Source organism: Macrobrachium nipponense, chromosome 25 (assembly GCF_015104395.2).
Source record: "Macrobrachium nipponense isolate FS-2020 chromosome 25, ASM1510439v2, whole genome shotgun sequence".
In the NCBI taxonomy this organism is placed as follows: domain Eukaryota; kingdom Metazoa; phylum Arthropoda; class Malacostraca; order Decapoda; family Palaemonidae; genus Macrobrachium; species Macrobrachium nipponense.
The window spans coordinates 68,941,664-68,964,163 of record NC_087214.1 but is presented as its reverse complement, the minus strand read 5'-3'; the positions used below and the strand labels follow the sequence as shown (position 1 = coordinate 68,964,163).

Below are 22,500 nucleotides of genomic sequence, written 5' to 3'. Positions count from 1 at the left end.
AAGTTGACGAAAAGGTTCAAATTATCGTACGTTTCCAGTAATTATCTTACATATATCGGGAATTATCGTGTATCGTACGCACGTTATGGTACAAAGGGTCAAATTATAATTATCTTACTCGTACGATAATTATTGTACGTCTGGGAACCCTGAAACCTTTGTAAAGAAAGTTTTCATCTTAGATCAAATTAGGTAGCAAAATCATATGCAAATCATCACCAATAGTTAAGATTAATGGGTCAGTTTGCTCTCATCTTCATACATGAACCATAAAGCCTAGATGAATTCGTTTACGGTCTTTAAGGCCTATAAAAATGTAAATTTTGGGGAAATGTGACACCCTCACGGTTCTGATATACTCGCCCTAGCAGGGAATGATTTCCGTTTCTTATTTATAATGGAAATAATGAGTTAATAATTAACTATGTAATAAAAGTAACTTACCACTAGAAATATATATTATATTCATAAAATAAGACATTATTGATATTATGCCTAACAGATTTTAAATTTTTGAGAAAATACTTTGGGATAGCAAACATTTACTCAGTGGTTACCAACTTTTCCGGCCGGAGACACTCCTACCAGGCCTGTCAACAGTCGCCATCATTAACCCTTAACGCCGACTGGACGTATTTTACGTCGACATTTTTTGTCTCTCGGGTGCCGACTGGACGTATTTTACGTCGACATACAAAAGTTTTTTTCAAAAATTCGCGGAAAAATACTTTAGGCCTACCAGCCGAAAACTCTTGAATCACGCGCCTTGGGGGATGCTGGGAGTTCACGGATCAAGGTGTTGTTTTTGTTTACAATCGTTACGCAGGCGCGCAAGCGCGAATTTCTTTCTTGCCGCACTAAAAAGTATCTGTGACACATCTCTGAAATTATTTCGTCACTTTGACATAGTTTTTGTACCATTTTAAATTAGCCGTTACATAGAGTATATAAAATTAAGAGATATATTTAAAAGGAGTGTTACTGACCTTGATAAGAAATATCCTGTCCCCCGTGGATTTATGATAGCCATCCGGTCGCTAAAAAAGTTAGACGTTGTGATAATTGGGCAGGAAGGACTGGCGTCAGGTCAGCAGGATAGTGTGGTCTTCGACCCCTAAGGGCATAGGCCTGGCCTGGTTGCGGCGTATAACCAGTTTTTATAAGTAGATCCAAGGCCAATACAAAGACGCCAAAATCGTAATCATGAAAAAAAGACTTCTACCTCGACAAAATCAACCAACTCCTTAGCGACACAAACACTTACGGCAAACTGACCAAGAATCCCCTCCAAAATTTCCCGACAGAATTTTTTTTTCGAAAAGTAAGATTAATTGGCCAAGACAAAAAGAGCATTGAACTTTTAGAGAAATTTAAAGTAATTAATCCTAAACTTCCCTACTTTTATGGCCTTCCCAAAACTCACAAAGACAACCTTCCATTCAGACCCATCGTTTCATGTGCCGGAGCTTTTAATTACAAAATTTCTAAATGGTTAGCGTGCCTCCTTTCCCCTTTTATAGACTTCTTCTCCCAGTCACATTAAACATTCGGAAGATTTTTGTCACAAATTCAGAGAAGCACATATACCACTTCACAACATAAAACTTTTAAGCCTTGACGTTGATTCCCTGTTCACAAAAGTACCAGTACAGGGCATTCTTCAGTTTTTGAGGGAAAAATTATCCCCTTATTCAGATCATTTCCCATTGGCGCTAGACAAAATAATAGAGTTAGTTGAATTATGTATATCTAATAACGTTTTTTCATTCAGGGAATCATTCTATAAGCAAAAGTTCGGTTGTAGTATGGGTAGTCCTTTAAGTCCTGTTTTAGCTAATCTGTACATGGAATACTTTGAAGCTACAGTAATAAATGCAATATAACCCAAAAACATGCTTCGGATGAGATATGTAGATGATATTCTAACATTTTGGGATAATAGATGGGGCAATTTTAATTGATTCTTTTCAAAATTAAATGCATTAGTGCCAAGCATTAAATTGAAAGTTGAATGGGAAACAGACAACTAAATTCCTTTTCTTAATGTTTTAAAAATCAGAGACACGACAGAATACATATTTACTATATACAGAAAACCAACGTTCTCACTTTCCTACAATCACTACTTTAGCTATCACGACATTGCTATCAAGATAGGTGTAGCCAGCAACCTGTTCCTAAGAGCCTTACGAATTTGTTCCCCAGATTTCCTGGAAAAAGAATTTGAACTAATTCGTAAGCAACTTTCATCTTTAAGGTATCCTAACCATATAATTGAGAATGCAATTCACAAAGCAAACGTAATTTTCTACCGACCTCCTCAAGACAAGACCAGAGACACACCCAGTAAAATAAAAATTCCACACCTGGACAGGATTAAGACGGTGACTCAGACCCTCGGAAAATCTAACCCTTTTGCATTTACTTACCCACACACCTTAGCCAAATCCCTAATTAACGTCCAACAAAAGACATCCCCCAAGAACACAGGCGTTTACGGAATCCCATGCCTGGACTGTGACCAATCTTACATTGGATTTACAGGAAAATCACTTCCCAAAGATTAATACAGCACAAACGGTCAGTTAGGTATGGACAACAGAACCCAGCTATTTTCAACCATATAAATGAACATAACCATAGAATAAACTGGAATTTGTCACGTATAATTTATAGCAGCAACTGCCAGTACAAGAGTCAAATGATGGAATCAGCCTTGATTAAAGAGAGGCAGGTAATGAATATCTCAAAGGGAGCAAGGGACACAGATGTCATCGGCAAGGTTTTCATTCAACCATGGCTTAAGAAGATTAAAGGAAGATTATCAGTGGGAGTGACCTAAATTGGCTTACCTGTGGATGGACCTCTTGGTATAAATACCACCTTTTCTGTAACTTTCCTTATTCATCTACCTGAAGAGGGAGACAGCAGTCTCTGAAATATAGTATTTCTCTCTCTATATTTTGGTGTTTTTATGGGCTCCTTATATATATATATATATATATAATAATATATTATAGATATATATATATATTATATAATATATAGCTAGAAAACACCCAGACCCTAGAAAACACCTGAACCACAGAACACCCCCAAAAAGTAGAACATACCTGGATATTTATTTATCCCAACCTTCTATTACACAGGAAAATAAATCAAATCTATCAATAGAGTAATAGCAAAAGAAAAAAAAATTCTAAATTTCAATTTATGCAGTACTTACATTCATGTAGAAATGTAGACCTTCCCAGAAATAAATAACTAATGAACTTGAATCCAAAATCTGTAAAATAAAAAAAAAGCTATTTGAAAAATAATCAAAAGGCACATGCACTGAGCAATGAAATCCTATTACAGAATACAATAAAAAGTTAATATAAACATAAGGAGAAAAAGAATTATGAATTTCTTGCATCAGTGTACATATATAAAACTTTTCACAGAATAAAAACTATGATTAATAAACTGAAGTCCAAAATGCAAATTATCAAGTAAATTAAGAAACAATCATTTACAAGCGCGAAATGAAACTGTCACATTCACTGAAGGATGATAAACGAAGACTTGAAGAGTTATCTGCACTTAGATAGAGACGGCTGTTATTAAGTCTACGGGCAGCGCCAGCCCAGTTTCAGGGAAACCCCTCCCACCCAAACCCCTGTTGGCATGCAAGTAAAGTCTAACCCCTACAGTAAGTAATCTTTTCTAGGTAGTAAGGCAACTACACACCAAGTTGATGAAATTGTTCCAAGCGTTTCAAAGCTGTGCTAGAACATTCGAACATACACACATATTTTTATAGAAGATACAAACCTGAAATTAATTACAAAACGGCCCTCTTCCGGCAATCCTCATATCTGGCACTTGGAACGAAAGGTAAACTGGAGTGCTGCCCAACAGGTGGGCGGGGCTTCACCCTACCCATCCATTCTTAATAACCTTGCTAGTAAGCCTCTTATGCCCATTCCAGCTGACGTTGGCAAGCTTATCCTAATGCAAAGGACTTCAGGTTTGCATGATAGGAAAATTTATATATATTTATATATATTTATATATATATATATATATATATATATATATATATATATATATATATTATATATATAAAAGTCATATCACATTTCCGTGATTCATATACATATATCGAGCTACAATGTCCTTTAATATCTAATTCGCTCTACCTCGGAATTAATATATTTTCATATATGCTTAACCGAAGGGGATTTTTTTCTCGATAATAGACTTGCCTGGACCAGGGCGCGAACCCATGGATCCTTTCAAATCCAGGAACGTCAGTGAAGCTTTACTACTAAACCACCGCGGTGGTGTAGTAGGTAAAGCTTCACTGACATTCCTGGATTTGAAAGGATCCATGGGTTCGTGCCCTGGTCCAGGCAAGTCTATTATCGAGAAAAAATTCCCCTTTGGTTAAGCATATATGAAAATATATTAATTCCGAGGTAGAGCGAATTAGATATTACAAGGACATGTAGCTCGATATATATATATATATATATCATATATATATATATATATATATATATATATATATATAATATATCATATATACATATATATCATATATATATACATATATATATACTTATATATATATATATATATATATATATATATATATATATATATATACATTGAAGCAGGGGAAGCACACCAACAAGTCAAGGAACTCATATTTATTAAGTTGCAACATTTCGAAGCCAACCAGCAGGCCTCATTTTCAAGCTAAAAAGTAACAATATCTAACTAATACAATTCAATTAAGCTACAATATTAAAATACACAACGTAAGGTACAATAAAAAACAATCATAGTTAAAAATACAAATAAGGACCAACCGTTGAGTGTGAAGACAGAGGAAGGACTAACAAAAAACGTAAACAGTTCACGAGAGGTAAAGAGGTGTAGACATGGCTGGGTGTTCAGTGAGGGGACCAGTTTTTTAATGAACAATGATTCATTAATTGCTAAAACCTTATGATTGGAAGCTCTGCCCAAAACCTCAATGTCCTTGCACTGAATAGAATACCTACATTTATCGGTATGATCCCTTATGTTGGAAAATTCGGGATTCGAAAGCTTAGTGCCAGTTCTATAGCTGACAGCTCTATGACTGTCGATTCGGATCTTAAGTAACCTATGCGTCGATCCAATATAGGTTCCTCGATTACATAGAGGACAAGTAAATTTGTAAATAACGCATGAGGTCATCAATGGATCCAAACGGTCCTTGAAGTTGAAAAGGCTACCGATATTCAGTGGGTTTGTGTGTATAATTTTGGTTTTCATGGCAGGGAGATGACCAGATATTAAAGCGTGAACTTTTTATAAGGAACTTCACAGTCCAGGCATGGAATTTCGTAAACGCCTGTGTTCTTGGGGGATGTCTTTTGTTGGACGTCAAACCATTATCTGGATGGCCAGTAAGAAAGCCTAGGTGACTCCAGCTGTATTTGAGGACCAGGTTTTCCATTATTTTATCCCGGAAGTCAAGCTGTACTGCAGAGAGAGTAACATTCCATTTGAGATTCTCTTAATTCTGTACAATACCCCTGGTCACCCATCGCACTTCAGGGCATAATAGCAAATTTCAATACTACTATCGCTGTACATATAGGCAAGCATTAAAGAAAATAAGTGATGCAGTGTGACCTTACATGACTTCTGGAAGGGTTACATCATTTACGATTGTATAAAGAACATAGAAGCTGGATGGCATGAAATGAGATCAAAATGAATGGAATATGGAAGCCTTACGCCCCCAGTTTGCAAATACTTTAGACAGTTTAATCAAGAGGAGGGGAAATTGGGAATCCCTAACAGTCTCGTCGTCATAAGTGAAAAGTTACAACTTGACATAGGGGGAGAGAACTTTCAAGAGCTGTTTGGCAGTTATTCAGAGGAGTTGACGAATGAGGATTTGATTGGACTGGAAAAAAAACAAAAAACAGAAGAACATGAAGAACAACAACTTCTTATAAAGAATTTTGAAACCAAATTGATAGCCGAAGGGTTTTCTCCTCTAGAAAAAGTGCTGAATATTTTTGAGAATCAGGACCCCATGTTGAGAGATTGACTTCTCAACAGAAGCAACAATAGTCAATGATACTTTCCAGTGTTATCATATCATATATGATAAAAAAAATGCAAACTTCCTCAAACAAATTCTTTAAACCAGCGCCTTCAACCTCAGCAGCCTCCCAGGTGCCATCAACTTCAAGAGCCTCCCCACCTCCAATGACTGCTTCCTCCCCAAATGAAAAGGAAAGTGATGAAGAAATCCTTGCTGAATATATCTTTCACAAAGAAATCCTTGCTAAAGAAATCTTCCCCAAATAAAATGGAAAAAAAGAAGGCATTGAAGATCAGTCATCCTTGTATTTATTCCACACCACCTTCCCCCTCTCATCATCCATCACAACCACCATATGACACCAGTTTCAAAGGTAAGAAACCTGGACACACATTTTACATTTACTGTATTATCATAATTTGTTAAATGCTAGATCTTATAAAGCATTTTGTTGTGTTGCTTTTGTGGCTGTCATGCAGTTACTGAATGAGTAGTCGCCTGTAGTTCTGTTTAAAATTCCAAGTTATGCCTTGGCCCATTGGTTGTAGCTTTGATGTAGTGTTTGGTGGCAGGAATGACAAGTGTTATGTACCCAAGTATTTTGATGTGAGGATGCTCTGGATAATTGTTGATAGAAAGTAGAATCTTTATATTCTGTCTAGTCATGGATCTGTCGAGTTCCTTTACCCACTGCTTGAAAATACTGATGGTCATCCAAGCAGGAAGGCTGACGTTTTTAAAACATCTCAGGTTGGTAAGCTTACCTATGACAAGGGGTTTGAGTTTGTCTGTGCCTATCATGTTAGCTGTGAGTGGAACTGTCAATCTCTTTTCGCTGTTTTTGCCTCCATGACTGCATTGACCTTTAAAATGTAGTGTTCTGTTTTGTAAGAGTTTCTAGACAGGCCCTGTTTCATGCATGGGTCATAATCTTTTAGTAGGTTTAGTAGTGTGTTACCGACATATTCATTAACAACTTTCTGGTCCACAGTCAAATTCTATCCATTGATGGATCTGGATACAATTCCACGACATTGTTTAAATCTCTTGATACAGTTACAATTTGCGGAAAAATCTGAGTACCCGAGTCTTATGGCTAATTCATCTGTTAGGCTTCACTGTGTGTGGGGGCGGACGTGTTGGAGGTCTCTCTCGCGTTTCTTCACAGAAAAGAAGGGTTTTTCACCCTTGGTGATTATACCTCCTATAGTAAGCAATGTGTTAATAGTGTCTCCACGTAATACCCGGCGTGTAAGCCTGAGAGTGTTGTGCAACTGCAGATATACTAATATTCTTTCTGCTCCAATCAGTGCCTTGGAAATCTTTCAAATCACAGCTACTCGAGGCCTATTGCTCCTGGGAAATGGGTAAAAGAATGCAGTGTGTGTTAGTGCTTGACCCCTCCCTTACCACAAAAATGTCACCCGACCACCCTCCAACCGTTACGCAAGTGACCTTGGCACCTACCGGTGCCTGTGCCCCACACACAAGTTCCGTACTCGCGAACAATTGTCTTCACTATATACAATACCAATCGAACCGTTCCGACGTCGAGTCCGCTATACAATCTGTCAGTGATGCCTTCTCCGATGAGGAAATCAACGTTGCATATACGAAATGCAAAGATCTGATACCAGAGAGCATTCTCAAGGAGCAATCTGCGAAGAACTTATCCTCTCACAAGAAAATATTGTATATCACTAAGTGGCTAAGGACCTGCTCGGTGGAAATCTACGCCGATGACCCTTACAATCTGCCTCAAAAGGGGCCTGCTGACCTAAGCCTACCTGCGGTGTACCACACGGCAGAAACTGCCTTCCAAACAGCAAAATCTCTCTCAGAAATAATTGGAAAAAACTCGGAAAAAATTGAGGAGACAAATGATAAATTATCAAGAATCTGGGACGGGATCAAAGGACTACAGGAATCCCTAAACAGTCTTAAAACGGTGGAAACAAATAACCTCATACGGATCTGGGATGCGATCAAAGGAGTGCAGGGATCTATAGACAATCGCACTGATAGCCACCAGACTCCTACGAATGCGGCATCCAGTTTTTCCTCGCCTCCCAGCAACACGGAAGTGGCCCCATCTCCTATAGACCGTTCCGAGGGGACTGTTGGTCTCCCAACCTCTTCTCCCTCCCCAGTGCCTCTGGTGAAAGATATATCTCCGGTGACGATTACTAGCCCTCATAATCCTCCCCACCCTATCTCTCCCCCCCAACCCCCCATCGTAGATGCAGATGAAAGTGATCATGAGGGGTCTGGCAGATACAAACAAGCAGAAAGAAGAGAAGAACCTCTCGTTTGGCCGCTGGACCGGAGCCCAACATTCGTGTTTCACCTCCCGACACCTGAGAAGAGATGTCACATAGTAATTCACAATCTGCGCTCATCGGTGACGCTAGACGCCATAGTGGAGAAGGTCAAGTTTCTCACTGGCTCTGACCCACTCATCTCTCACGAACTCCCATGCAGGATTAAAACATAAAGTGGCTTACGGTGATTACTGCCTATTTCAACACCTCGACGTTCTTAAAGGCGAGAATTTCGGTCCTAATATATTAGTTTCAAGAGATAAATTATTCCGGAATCAACCACCCCCAGGGGAACTTACTGACACTCCAACCAGGGTCATTTCCACCGCAAGTGCCTATCAACCCCCCACGGCGAGTGACTGCCCACTCCCCCTGGCTAACCCCCATCCACCCAAATGATCAGCGCATTCATCTCCCATCTTCGTGAGTAGCCATGGATACATTAAAACATATCTTGGAATATTTTGGCCTCAAGCGGAACATTACTCTCCTAAAACATGTTCTGCAAAAAACTTCAAAGGCATCATTGCATTGCAAGAAACGTTCCTCTGGCCACATGACCTTGCCATTTGTGGTTCAATTCATGCAGACTTCAGAACCTTCTCGACTTCATCGATGCAAGTTACAGATCAAATCATAGCCGGTCGCCCGAAAGGGGGCTTCTTTCCAAGAGCCGATGCAATGTCTAGAAACTTAGAATCTGGTGATTATCCTCGTCTTTGGAAAGATATCCAGTCCTTAAATCCCAAAACTAAAAAGCTATCACAGAGAGTAGGGGAAGCAGTCGGAGACGAAGCTATCGCAAGTATGTGGGTGATCACTTCAACAATATCCTGAATTGCATAAATGATCAAGATTCTCGAAGGGATGTAGATAACCTCCTTACTGACAATATTCAATTTCATTTTGCAGACCGTATTACGCCAGGTAACATCAGCGATGCCATAAACAGCCTACCTAATAATAAATCGCCCGGCTGTGATGGTCTTCCTGCAGAGGCCTTCAAATTCTGCCATCTGATAATTTACATTTTGCTAGCTGCCCTATTCAATGTGTGCATAATTCACCGGTTTCTTCCAGACTCCCTACTCTTAGTTCACTTGATACCATTAATAAAAAAACAAGCTAAAGGATGCAGCTGACCCTGGCAACTACCGGCCGATTGCAATCACAACGATCGCATCGAAGATACTTGAGTCTGTTCTTCTAGTCAGACTTCTCCCCTTTCTAAACACCACTGACAACCAGTTCGGGTTTAAAGCAAACCATTCAACCAACACCTGCATCTACATACTGAAAGAATTGCTGAATTACTACCTATCATCAGCCTCTCCTGTTTTCCTTTGTTTTGTAGATGTGAGAAAAGCATTTGACAGAGTAAACTACCTGAAGCTCTTCCTAAAGCTGCATAGAAGGGGCACACCCCTGTATCTAATTGGCATTTTGCATTGCTGGTTCTCCACACAGCAATTCTGTGTCAAATGGGGTAACGTATTATCTTACACCTTCGGGCTTCGGCAAGGGGGGGCATTCTCTCTCCATACCTGTTTAATACGTACACAGATGCCTTGAATGTCAAACTTAACTCACTCCCAATCGGATGCACCGTCAATGAAACAACTACAAACAACCTCTGTTACGCCGACGATATGGTTCTGATTTCCCCATCAGTGCAAGGTCCCCAACGACTCATCGAATCTTGCCGCCAATATGCAGAGGAATTTGATATAATCTACAACGAAACCAAGACCCAGTGCATGTCGCTGCTCCCGAGATCGCTTAAGCATATTGCAGAACCACAAATTTTCCTCGGAAAGCATCGGCTGGAATTTGTGCACGAATTCCCGTATTTGGGTCACATTATTACCGACGACCTAAAAGATACGGCAGACATTGAACAGAGGCGTCGTAAACTATGTGCAGCTGGCAACATGATTGCAAGGAGGTTTGCCTTCTGTCACCGAGACGTGAAACTGCTGCTCTTCCGTTCGCACTGCTACAGTATCTATGGGTGTTCCCTCTGGACGAACTATACCCGACCCGAGAGACCATGAGACGCATCACTGTTGTACACAATGACATTCTGAGACGCCTCACAAACACTCCACGCTACCACTCCGCCACACAGATGTTCATAGAAAACCACCTGGACAATTTAAAAATCATTGTTAGGCGAACAATGTCCAGTCTGGTAACCCGAGTGAGAAACAGCAGCAACTCGCTCATACAAAGCATCCTAAGGAGTGAAGCAAGAAGAAATTCTAAATTATGGGAAAGATGGGAAAATGAGGCCTTTGTCCCCTAAAGGACTTAATCTCTGTATTGGCAAGATGTCATCTGCAGTTTTTGTCATTATTGCATTTATTGCTGATATTTTAATTTTTCATTATTACTGTGATTACTATCAAGTTAAAAGTTTTTTTTTTTTTTACATTCAATTTATGTATTTAGCCCTCTGGACCTGACTACTGTAACCACCTAAGGTCTCTAGTTGAAATTTAAGTTGTATATTATGTGCACTAACAGTTATTACTCTCAATGCATTTTTTTCTGACAAATATTATTACTATTACCAGTATTAGCTTTTATGCTACCCCAGCTATTTTGTGGATACGTGCAGATTATTCATTTTTTTTTTCTTTTTTATCATGTCTCATGTATCTAGATTGTGTATGTTACTGTCTGTATTTTGTATATTCAATGTATATGGCCCCGAGCTGAAATAAAGCATATTATTATTATTATTATATAATCAATTAAAAAGTGTTACAGAAGATATAATGAATACAAAATTTACCTGTCAAAAACAACAAATCTAAAGTGTTACAAATTATGAGCTACTGCTCTTAAAAACTGGATCCCTTGATCTGGATTAAAGTTTGTGACCAGGTTCTTCAATCTTTCGTTGATTCTAACGTATTTTAGATTCTGCCTTCCAATTCCTCTCCCATTGCTTAGTTGTGCTAACAACATTTCTGTATTTGCTTGTTCTTTTTTTCAGTTTGCAAACCAGTTTTTCTGAAGATGCATGTTTAATCACCATTCTTCTATTGAAAGCAATATACCAACCTTCAAGGGCATTATTAGTTGTGCGTGGCAAGTCATCTGCGACACGAGTATGAACTGCATATCTGGATATCATAGTCCGAGCTGCTAGCCTAGTACTGACTATGCTGCCAGACGAAAGAAATCTAAACAAACCCTCGCCAAAATCTATCATATTTGGTCTGCCAGTTATTGATTTATATACTTATTTTCTCGTCTACACTAATTAGTGTACACCAAATAATACTTACTTGAAACAAGTTATAAGATTAATATAAAATGCTGAACCAAAACAATTTATTTAGTTACAATACAGTCTACCAAAGAATAAACAGCAGTGCATAGGTTTACATCACAAAAACGTTCTTTCTACTATATGTGAATGAAATAATTCTCTCTTACGTACAGTCATTATGTGTTATTTCAATTTTCTAACTTTCTCTTTGGCTACAATAGTTATTTTCTTGAACAACAATTACTCAATAAAACGTTAGTAGAAACCCATATTGTTAATTTCTGTTTTTCTGTACTATAACCGTCATTACTTATTGGGCAGCTTATCTATTATTTACCTTTTAACATTTAAATTCATGATTGTCGACCAAATGTAAAATTTTTACATTTGCATCCTGAATAAAAAGGGAGTGATTTTTTCCAATAGTTAGTAAAGCTTGAACGATATATTCATTGGATATTTGTCAAACTAAATGAACTTTTTGTTTCTCAAAGGTGTAGGGAGATAATGCTTTTAATGTTAGTTTATATGAATGTTCATTAAGTAAATATCTATATCATGAAGTTTTTCCAAAGGGCTGAATGGTGCATAATGAATTTCGTTTTCCTAATTATTGACATCAAACTGCGGTAACTTCATTGTTTTATTTATAACTTTGTGGCCAAGCCAATTATTCCTGATATATTTTAACAATTTTACTGAAACATATGAAAATGGGCATTTGTTACTCTGAAATGGGGGAGGATACACTTTAGACAGCTGTGGAATGCTGGGAAAATAGGACATTGCTTTCCCAATGATAGCATTATGATGTTACAATGCAAAACAATGTAAAAATGATTTTTTCTAAGCCTATAATTACCTTCTTCAGTGTGCAGTGCAGAACATTAGCTTTTATGCTTCAATTGGGAATTTGTGCAACTTAACTTTACCCGTTCAACATAAAGTAAAATGCACCTGTTGCAGCTTCACTATAGCCAAAGGCTGAACCAACAATATTTTTGCCTTTATAATGAAAATGTGGTATTAAGTATGTGAGTTTCATCCACCATCAGTATCACTATTTTGTCATTGTGTAGTAATGATTTAATTTACTCTTAATGTACATAAGAAAATTTGAGTTCTTTTGTTATGATGCTGGACAGACCTGTTTAAAAAAACCCTCTCCTGATGATACAGTAACTTTGTGGGGAACAACTATAGGTATAACAAAAACACAATATTACCTGCTCTGATGAATAATCAAATTTGTTCAGTCATAACTAGAGCTAAAATTATTGCCAAAATGAAATAACTAGTTTTATAACAGCAATATAATATATATTGCAGTGTTAGAAATACATTCAGCAGTATCAGCTCTCTGGAGTTATTGAATATCTGCTTAATGATATTTGTATCATGAACCTCTGTAGGAATCTTGAGATCTCCTGAGTGACGTACTTCATTGACATGAAAAATGCATGCACTGTACAGTTTGGCTTAACTGTAGGTGGGGCATTGTGGCATAAGTATGGCATTTCATTAATCCGTACTGAAGTTTTAAATGTGGAAGAGGAAAGATGGTCTTTTAATATTTTTACGTGTATATATGAGCACTGAAACCTAGTAATGCAATGAGGATAGGTTAGGTTAGGTTAGTGAAATTTCTAATATAGGTTCCTGTTTTACACCTGTAACCCTTAGAATACCATGCCAGCCTACTTTTTTTCACCCTAACCCATTTGGCCCAAAAGGTTTGTCCCATGCCTTTGACTATTGTCAATGGAAACTTGCCTATTTCCCCACCACTAGCTAGGCTACACTGGGAGTTATTTAACTTAAGCTAGCCTATACCTATTCGACTCTGTTAAGCATTGGTTGACAAGAATTCCTACTAAAATTCAATGTAGGCTAAACCAGGGTAATTCTATACAATAGCTCCGCCAGCAAGCTAGCTATCAAATGTAAGTACTTTCACTAGAAAGAGGGAAGTCCAAGGTTTCGTTTGATATATAAATCTAATCGGCGCTAGGTCTACAACTGCTTTAAAAATCAAAATTAAATTTGACCCACCTGAAAAAACCAAGTCCCTAGGCTTCATAGCTCTCTCAAATTCCTCTTCAGACTGAGCTCTCGTTTGTTCGTTTGTGCGTTAAAAACATAGATTGTCATTATTATTCTACGTAGCAAGACGTCACCCAAACGTCATAGTTATTAACCAATGATGATGGTCCACATTTTACTTGGGACTGGCATTTTAACAAAACTAGAATCACGTAACTTGAATACCCTAATCAGGTGTCAGTTTTACTGGGAAACTAACACTTTTCGACACTTTTCACACAATTTCCATTGCTAATTTTTCAGTCTTTTGAGAGCCATGGAGGCGTGCGAACCTTCAACTTCTGGTGCAGTTTCTCAATTACCATCTACTTTGACATCAATTTATGTGGATTTTCTCCCAAGTTCTTGTCTCAATTGCTGTTCCTGACTTCCTGTAGAAAGTAGGGACAAAGCGACACTTTTAACAGTGATAAGGGATTATATAGAGCCCGGCACTACCATCATTTCCGACTGTTGGAAGGCATACGATTGCCTAAATGAGGAGGGATTTCTTCTTTTAAGAGTCAACCACTCCTTGAACTTTGTGGACCCGCACACTGGAGCTCATACTAATAGTACTATTGAGAGGCGGTGGCGGGATTTGAAGAATCTGTTGCCTAAATACAGTCGTCGAAAGGATCAGTTTGTTGGATACTTGGCTCTTGCCTCTTTTAAATTGCATTTTAAAGTATTGGATCATAGGCTCCATGCATTCTTAAAGATGGCAGCTCACCTTACCTCCAACCTAAGTAAGTACACAAAGGGTTTTAGGCTGTCTTATATCTAATATGTCTGTGTAAGGGGATGTCGCACCCGGCTAGGTAAGGATACGGCTACTATATTCTATTTTTTTCCATCTGTCCACGCGCCAGTGATGTTTGGGTATGGTAACACTGCGTCCCAGGCTTTAGATAGTTGCTATGCTATGTGTAAGTTTTAGATAAATAAAAGGATATCTGGGTGTACATTTGCAACTGAAAAGTGTTTTAATAATTTATTGTATGCGAATTACACTGTTAATATTCGAAATAGGATATTGATATTATTGTTGAACGTAAGCTGAATGTAACTATCTAAAGCCCGGGACGCAGTGTTACCATACGCAAACACCACAGGCGGATGGACAGGTGGAAAAAAACAGAGTAGTATAGGCAGTCCCCGGGTTACGACGGTGTCGACTTACGACGTTCCGAGGTTACGACGCTTGTCAATAGACGTTATTTCCAGGGTTACGACGCATGTTCCAGGGTTACAACGCATGTTCCAGAGTTACGACGCATGTTCCAGGGTTACGATGCCTACAACGCTCATCTGGGAGATGAAACATGACACCAAAAATGCAAAATAATCAGTATTTGAGGGTTTTTTGATGAAAAATGCCATAAGAATGCAGTTTACATAGTTTTCAATGCACCCAAAGCATTAAAAGTAAGGTTTTCTTAGGATTTTTGACGAGGTTCCGGCTTACGACGATTTTCGGCTTACGACGCATCTCAAGAACGGAACCCCCATCGTAACCAGGGGACCGCCTGTATAGGTTAGGTTAGGTGGTTTGTTTTGGTTAGCTGGTGGCCTTGTTTATTGCTAATTGTACATGTGCCATTATTCGTATGTTAAAACGGATTCTATAATTCATTCCCCACCCAAAAACCCAGATTTCCCACTGGGGGTCCCCCAAGATAGGCAAAGTTAACAAACAGGGTAAAAATACTGTTCCTCCTCAAAAAAAAGGTCAGCTTTGGATAAAGCACTAAGTAATTCATCAGAAAAAAAAAATATTATCAAAATTATTAGTGGCGGAGCTATTGTATAGAATTACCTAAACCAGTCTTTCTTTATATTGTACCTGACCTTGTTGCTCACAACTCCTACCTAGAATGCAGACTGTATTTATATTGCAGTCGAAAGTCATCCAGAGAGAAAAGTCAAATAGGTAGTACTACCTGTTGCAGTGAACTTATTGGCGAGTTGATCTGCTTACCACAGTAAGTTCATCCAAAAAAGGACACTAGATGTACCCATGGCTCGCTACCTCTTGATGCCATATAAGTTTTATGTTCCAGTTCATAAATAAAACAATTGAACCACGAAAACACCTCGTGTTCAAGTGATGTAAGGGAAGGAAGATCGAGAGTCATGAGTGAGTCGCCAGTCACTCGCTTCGGAGAGTCGGAGTACCAGGGTCGACATCATCACGTCATGACGTCACATCAGACAGGCCTATCTCGGTGGTCTTGGTTCACGTCGCCGTCCACGGTGAACTCCACCTAACCAGGTCACTTCAAAATACGCCAGAAATTCGTCGAGAGCACATTCTATTTCTTGGGTTAGGAAACCAAGAAGCTCTTCAAAGAAAGCTTGTGCGTATTCAGAAGGAACAAATGCCAATGCTTGAAACTGCTTTATGATGAATGCATTACTGGTTTCAGTTTAACAGGATTGTAAACCAAATGACTGGATTTTGGGCCACAGACATTGACCGAAACGGCAAAAACATCCATAAACGATAGTACTATCTGGAAATATCTTCCTTATAATGTTAATAACGGCTCTTTCGAAATCAACATTGATAGAGGTTGGGTTCAAATTGCGGTCTCTCAAAAAAATTAAAAATGAACTCGTAAGTTCGTTCATCCTTTTCTATTGCAAGGCGATACACCATTGGTAGTGTTTTGTTATTTGTCACAAGTGCATGCATAGTAAACACTGCTTTCCAACAAAGGAAGAATCAAATGTCGTATCGTAAAGCCACGCTGAATAGGTTTCTAACATTCTTAGATTGTTAGACGTTGAGTAAATGCTTATGTCTTCACTATCGTGCAACAAAAAATCTTCTCTTCTTGTAGTTGTCGTCCAATCTTCATCTTCATTTACACTGTGCCCGCAATTGACTCCTTCTTAGCAAAGCCCCACACACATCTAGTGATATGTTTGCTGTAAGCGTTGTGAATTATATTTGGTGGAATATCTTCTGTACCGCTGTCCATGTCTTTTATTTTGTTCTGGATTTTTAGAGCATCACATCTGAGACTATCTGGCTGGTGAGAATGACTTGCAGTATCGTTAGAAGATCGTTAGAAGTTGTTATTCGTCCATTACAATATCCACGTTTTTCACATCGCCATAAGATCCTATCTTCTTTTCGCTTATCGACAACGTAAGCAAAGCCTTCATAGAGAAGATTCTTGCCACCTTTGTGATGGGAAGACCGATAAAACAATTTCACTTTACTGCAGATCTTGGAGAACTAATGGAAGCTGAAAAATTCCTCTTCGTTGCGAATTTGAAAAATCATTCTTCGTTGAGAATACATTTGTTAGGCATTAAATGGCTTGTATAACGAAACAAGACAACTGGAATATGTAAACAAAAACTGAATTATTATTATTATTTTTTTTTTTTACATTTTGTCCTACCGAACAAAGGTTGACATTTTGTCCGTCGACATTTTGTCTATCGACATTATATCCGTCGACATTATGTCCATCGGCATTTTGTCTGCACACCACGGTGAAGCCATGAGCCATATGAATGATCTTAGCGTAGGCCTCTAAACGTTTCAATTGATATATATATATATATATATATATATATATGTATATATAATATATATATATATCTATATATATATATATATATTATATAAATATATTATTATTATTATATATATATATTATATATATATGGGTATGGCAATTCACTGAAGTTTAATTGTAACCTCCGGTGGGCAAAAGGCAAGAAAATCAAGGGACGTTACCTTCACTCAGGATGAATTCTAACTGCGTCGAGTGAAACGATCCGTCTCCATGAATAAATGAAAATGGTCACGCTACACTAAATGAATAATTCACTATACTCTGTTTTTTCCATCTGTCCATCCGCCTGTGGTGTTTGCGTATGGTAACACTGCGTCCCGGGCTTTACATAGTTACATTCAGCTTACATTCAACACTAATAACAATATCCTATTACGAATATTAAGGGTGTAATTCGCATACAGTAAATTATTAAATCACTTTCCAGTTGCAAATGTACACCCAAATATCCTTTTATTTACCTAAAACTTACACATAGCGTAACTATCTAAAGCCCGGGACGCATTGTTACCATACGCAAACACCACAGGCGGATGGACAGATGGAAAAAAACAGAGTATAGTTGGTTTCTTTTCATCGTCCACTCACTGGTGAAGCTGTGGCATTACGCAAGGGTAGCACGTGTCTGGATGACAATCTAACGTCTCCGATATCGTTAGCTTATTGTGCTAAATATAACGATTTCTCCAATAACGTTTTCCAATATTCATATAGACAAAGAAACCTTCGCCCCTTCTGATAAAATCATAAACTCGTCGATTTGCATTCATAATATATCAACACACGAACACGAAAGACGAGGTTGTAACTTACAATTACTTAAAACAAACAAACGAACGATGAGCTTTCAGTAATTATGATTTTATCTCATTAGTATAGCTCAACCATATAGACCTATGCCCAAAAACTTTTCAGATGAACATGATTGTTGTATCATTCGAACGTTATTCTATGTAGTACCTACTTGCAGTTTCGGTGCAAATAATATTTAAAAACTTTATGATACTTAAATAATATCTTCGTCAGTAAACCGAAAAATAACCTTTCATATTGTTTACTACTAAAACATGAAGCATGGGCCAATGTAGCTAGGCCTATGCTACTGAGTGGCCAGGTATTTTACTTTACTGGCATTCTTTTAAGCACTCATTCATTCCATTTTAGTCAAAATTACTTTTTATATTGTAACCTTTATTTATTCGGTGATCTAATTATCGTTCTATGCCCAACAATAATAAAGAAAAAAATTGTATGCCAAGTCTAGCCTCTTATGCCATATGCATGTTATCAACACTTGAGCCCGCCACTAACGTTCAGTTATGTCTCGGTAGCAGCCACGGCCTCAACACGGCTCGCTGACATCTTAAAGAAATATTCATAAACGTCAAGTAAGGCGCCCAGGGAAAGACTGCTTAATAAAATGAATTAAATATTCCCACGTGAATTTGTTAGGAGTTTAAATTTGGCCCCACAAGGACTTTCATGATGTTCATTGAATGTTTTATGAATGAAAGAAGAGTTCCGTGGAAAGATAATTAAGTTCGTAATCGTTCGCTTTCATTCCAGAGTTGACACATATAGGCCTAATGTGTTTTCTATTTCATTAAAAGGGGTTAATATATATTTGAGGGACTCGCATAAAGAGAGAGAGAGAGCACAAAAAAACTCCGTTTCAACCACAGAAATCGATTAAATAATATTTATAAAAATAATATCTGTGTATGCTGGAAACAATCCTTCTTTCAAACAAGTTTTATTAAAAATAATGGCAGAATTCACAGAATTGATTTTGTACAATATTCTTTCAATTCTCCTTATGATTTGTCTTTCTGGCACGCTGGTATTATGAAGCAGCTGTCCAATATTCATCGTGCTGTAGGTCGTCAACGGAATTTCGGGCTGGTGTTATCAAAGGCAAACTGGTTATCAGGGACAGGCTGGGGTCGTCAACAGGTATACAGGTGCGTTTCGTAGGTCGGGAACAGGCCGTAGTCGTCAGGGGTCTATCCGGTATTCCTTGTTTTTCTTCGTTTCTGGTTTTTAAAGGCGTCTAAACGAGGTGGCCGAAACATGTAGACGCCTTTAAAAACCAGAAACGAAGAAAAACAAGGAATACCGGATAGACCCCTGACGACTACGGCCTGTTCCCGACCTACGAAACGCACCTGTATACCTGTTGACGACCCCAGCCTGTCCCTGATAACCAGTTTGCCTTTGATAACACCAGCCCGAAATTCCGTTGACGACCTACAGCACGATGAATATTGGACAGATGCTTCATAATACCAGCGTGCCAGAAAGACAAATCATAAGGAGAATTGAAAGAATATTGTACAAAATCAATTCTGTGAATTCTGCCATTATTTTAGATAAAATAATAATAATAATAAGGGCATCTTTCTGTCCGAAAGCCTCTAGGCCTACAAATGCGATTTGGAGGAAGGGGGTCCTTGTAGGGGGGCGGTTTGGGTTCTTATCTTCGTGCAGGCGTTCACTTACCTCCCCCCCTCCTCCACCCTTTCCACCGGCCGCGAATATTCCAATACCGCCCCATCCCCCCTAACAGGACTGTAAACAAAAATGTTGGTTTTATAAACATGACAGTTAAAAGGAATATCACTGAATCTGGTATCATCTAGTCAAATAATGGAAATGTTCTAAATTTAAGTCTTGCTTCATAATGAAAGAAGTTGCAGATAAATATAAGCAGCAAATTTAATATATTCAGTTTTTACATGTTTTGGACTATATGGAATCGTTGTAGTTTCTGTCAGGGTTAAATCTATGTGATATCCGATAATCCTGGATTATCTCTATTTTGATTTTCCCCCTTTTGACAATTATCAACCATCTGGTATTCTTCATCTTTTTGTTTACCAGTTAAATTTCTCTCCAGCTGTATTTCATTCGTTACTTGACCATATCCTACTAAAGACGAAAGCGCTTGGATTTCTGCCTATCATTGTCCTGTGGTATTCGCTTATATATATATATATATATATAATGTTTTTTATATACCTACCTCAATTGGAGCCGAGGATGACTTTCTTTTTGACACAATAAAAACAAACAATGACGAGCAGATGTTCCTCCAGAAGGTGTAAGTAACAGATAGGGATTGTAAGGAGATTAGTACCTAGAATCTAGCACACCTGGAGAATGGGTTTACCTTCCCAAACGAACATAAACACGGGTACAATTTTAAGAGGTTTATAAACAGATTAAGTTCAACTAATATCTATTTAAGTCTGTGATTGTATCTTTGAGGTCATCCTTAACATTTTTACAAATACAAGAGTCTAAATGAAACAGGCCACGACTAATATCAAAATTACAATGGGAAGTAAGTTGTACAATGGCCGATTATAAAAGATTACTTATATATATATATATCTATATATATATATATATATATATATATATATATATATATATATAGTAAGTGTTACATAATAAAAATATGGATGTTATTCCATATATATAAAAAACTAAAACTATGATTAAATAAAACCAGTGACCCAAGAGGTCAACCAGATTGCTTGCAGGAATGTGATCAGACCAGAGACGATAAAGTATGCTAAGATGACATATACAATAAAGTAGGCTAAGATGACGTGCTGTCACCTGTGGTCCTTCATTTGTTTTGAAAACATTAGTCCAAGCTTCCTGCTTGAGACAACTACCGCGACTTATAATTCAAACGGCCTACGTGATTTGTAATCTGTGTCATCTGTATGTATGTTCATATGTGCGAGCTACTGTCTGCTTCCTGTATGATTTGTAACCGAGATGGTGGGCAGAATAGAGTTAGCCATCATCATGGCAGAAGCGATCAAGCCATCGTCATTAGAAGACCTGTACATCTTTATCTAAGCTTCATCATGCAGATTTGAATTAGCCATCATCATTGGCAGACCTGTACAAATTTCCTCTGATCTTCATCATGTAATCTCAGAGAACAGAACTATTTTTTTGTACTCAGTGTTTTCTACTAGAACCTCACATCAGAAAGAGATCGAATGAAGTTATAACTATCATCATGAGTTTAACACATCGTCGTCATAACCAAAGAAGATACCGACTTCGTAAGTTATCATAAAACCCCAAGACACTCCAATGAGTATGGAAGTACATAACCAACCGACTTAGCGTAAGATTGTCGCAAGTCTAACATAACCTCACAGGGCGCCTTATTATACAAGGCAACAGCCCTTTCATATATATATATATATATATATATAATAATTATCTATATATATATAGATTATAGAGAGAGAGCGAGCGAGAGACGAGGAGAGGAGTCGAGACGAGAGAGAGCAGAGAGCGAGAGAGAGAGAGAGAGAGAGAGAGAAGCGTAGTTAGCTAGTTAAAGATGGCTACTGTCTACGCTATTATTATTTTTAATGTTATAACTCAATGATTTCCCCCCACACACCCTTCCCCTTCCCTTCCCCCACCTCCTTTCTCCCTCCTTCCTCCTTTCACAGTCGCCGACGACGTCTGAATAGAATAATAATAATAGTGATGATAATAATAATAATAATAATTGTATTGAATCATACACATGAATCTCCATTTGAAATATAGACAACTTTCTTTATCGTAGGTAAATATTTAGTCTTCCTCTCTCTCTCTCTCGAGATATTTAGTACATGTTCAAGCCTGTGTTGGGTGGGGAGGTGGGGGTTGTTTGGTAGGGGACTTATCTTTGCGCCCCCTAAACCCCCTCCCCCTCCCCCTCCCCTCCCCACCCCCAGACCAAGTACAATCTCCCTTTATGTCCATTGAATGAGATATGCACGAGTGTTCGAGAAAGAGAGAGAGGGAGGGAGGGGGGGGGGGGCGGGTGGAACGTCAGGGGGATATCTACGTTAGTAACTATTGGCATGTCTGTTTGCGAAGTTTGTAGAGAGAGAGAAAGGTCAATAAATAACACCTGGAAACGATTAATTGCAGGTACCGGACATATATGTTCAGGGCAAAATAAAGAGGATTATTCAGAGCCAGATTTCGATGTTTATCTGTCTGACCCTCTTGGGATTATTTTGATTATTCTTCCCACATAAAGGTTAAGTTTGAACTTGAGTTATAGTTTGAGTTCCAGTTTGAGTTCTAGTTTGAGTTCGA

At 38.2% G+C, this 22,500-nt stretch overlaps 1 long non-coding RNA gene across 1 annotated transcript in view; it reads right to left on the bottom strand.

Annotated features, from left to right (window-relative positions):
- LOC135199216 (uncharacterized) overlaps positions 1-14,334 on the bottom strand; it is a 151,296-nt gene extending 136,962 nt beyond the window's left edge. Inside the window, exons 1-2 of the long non-coding RNA XR_010310981.1 lie at positions 13,748-14,334; positions 3,227-3,286 (exon numbers count right to left, since the gene is read on the bottom strand). This is a non-coding gene — a long non-coding RNA (uncharacterized LOC135199216). The remainder of the gene's footprint in view (positions 1-3,226; positions 3,287-13,747) is intronic.
- Positions 14,335-22,500: the final 8,166 nt, after the last annotated feature.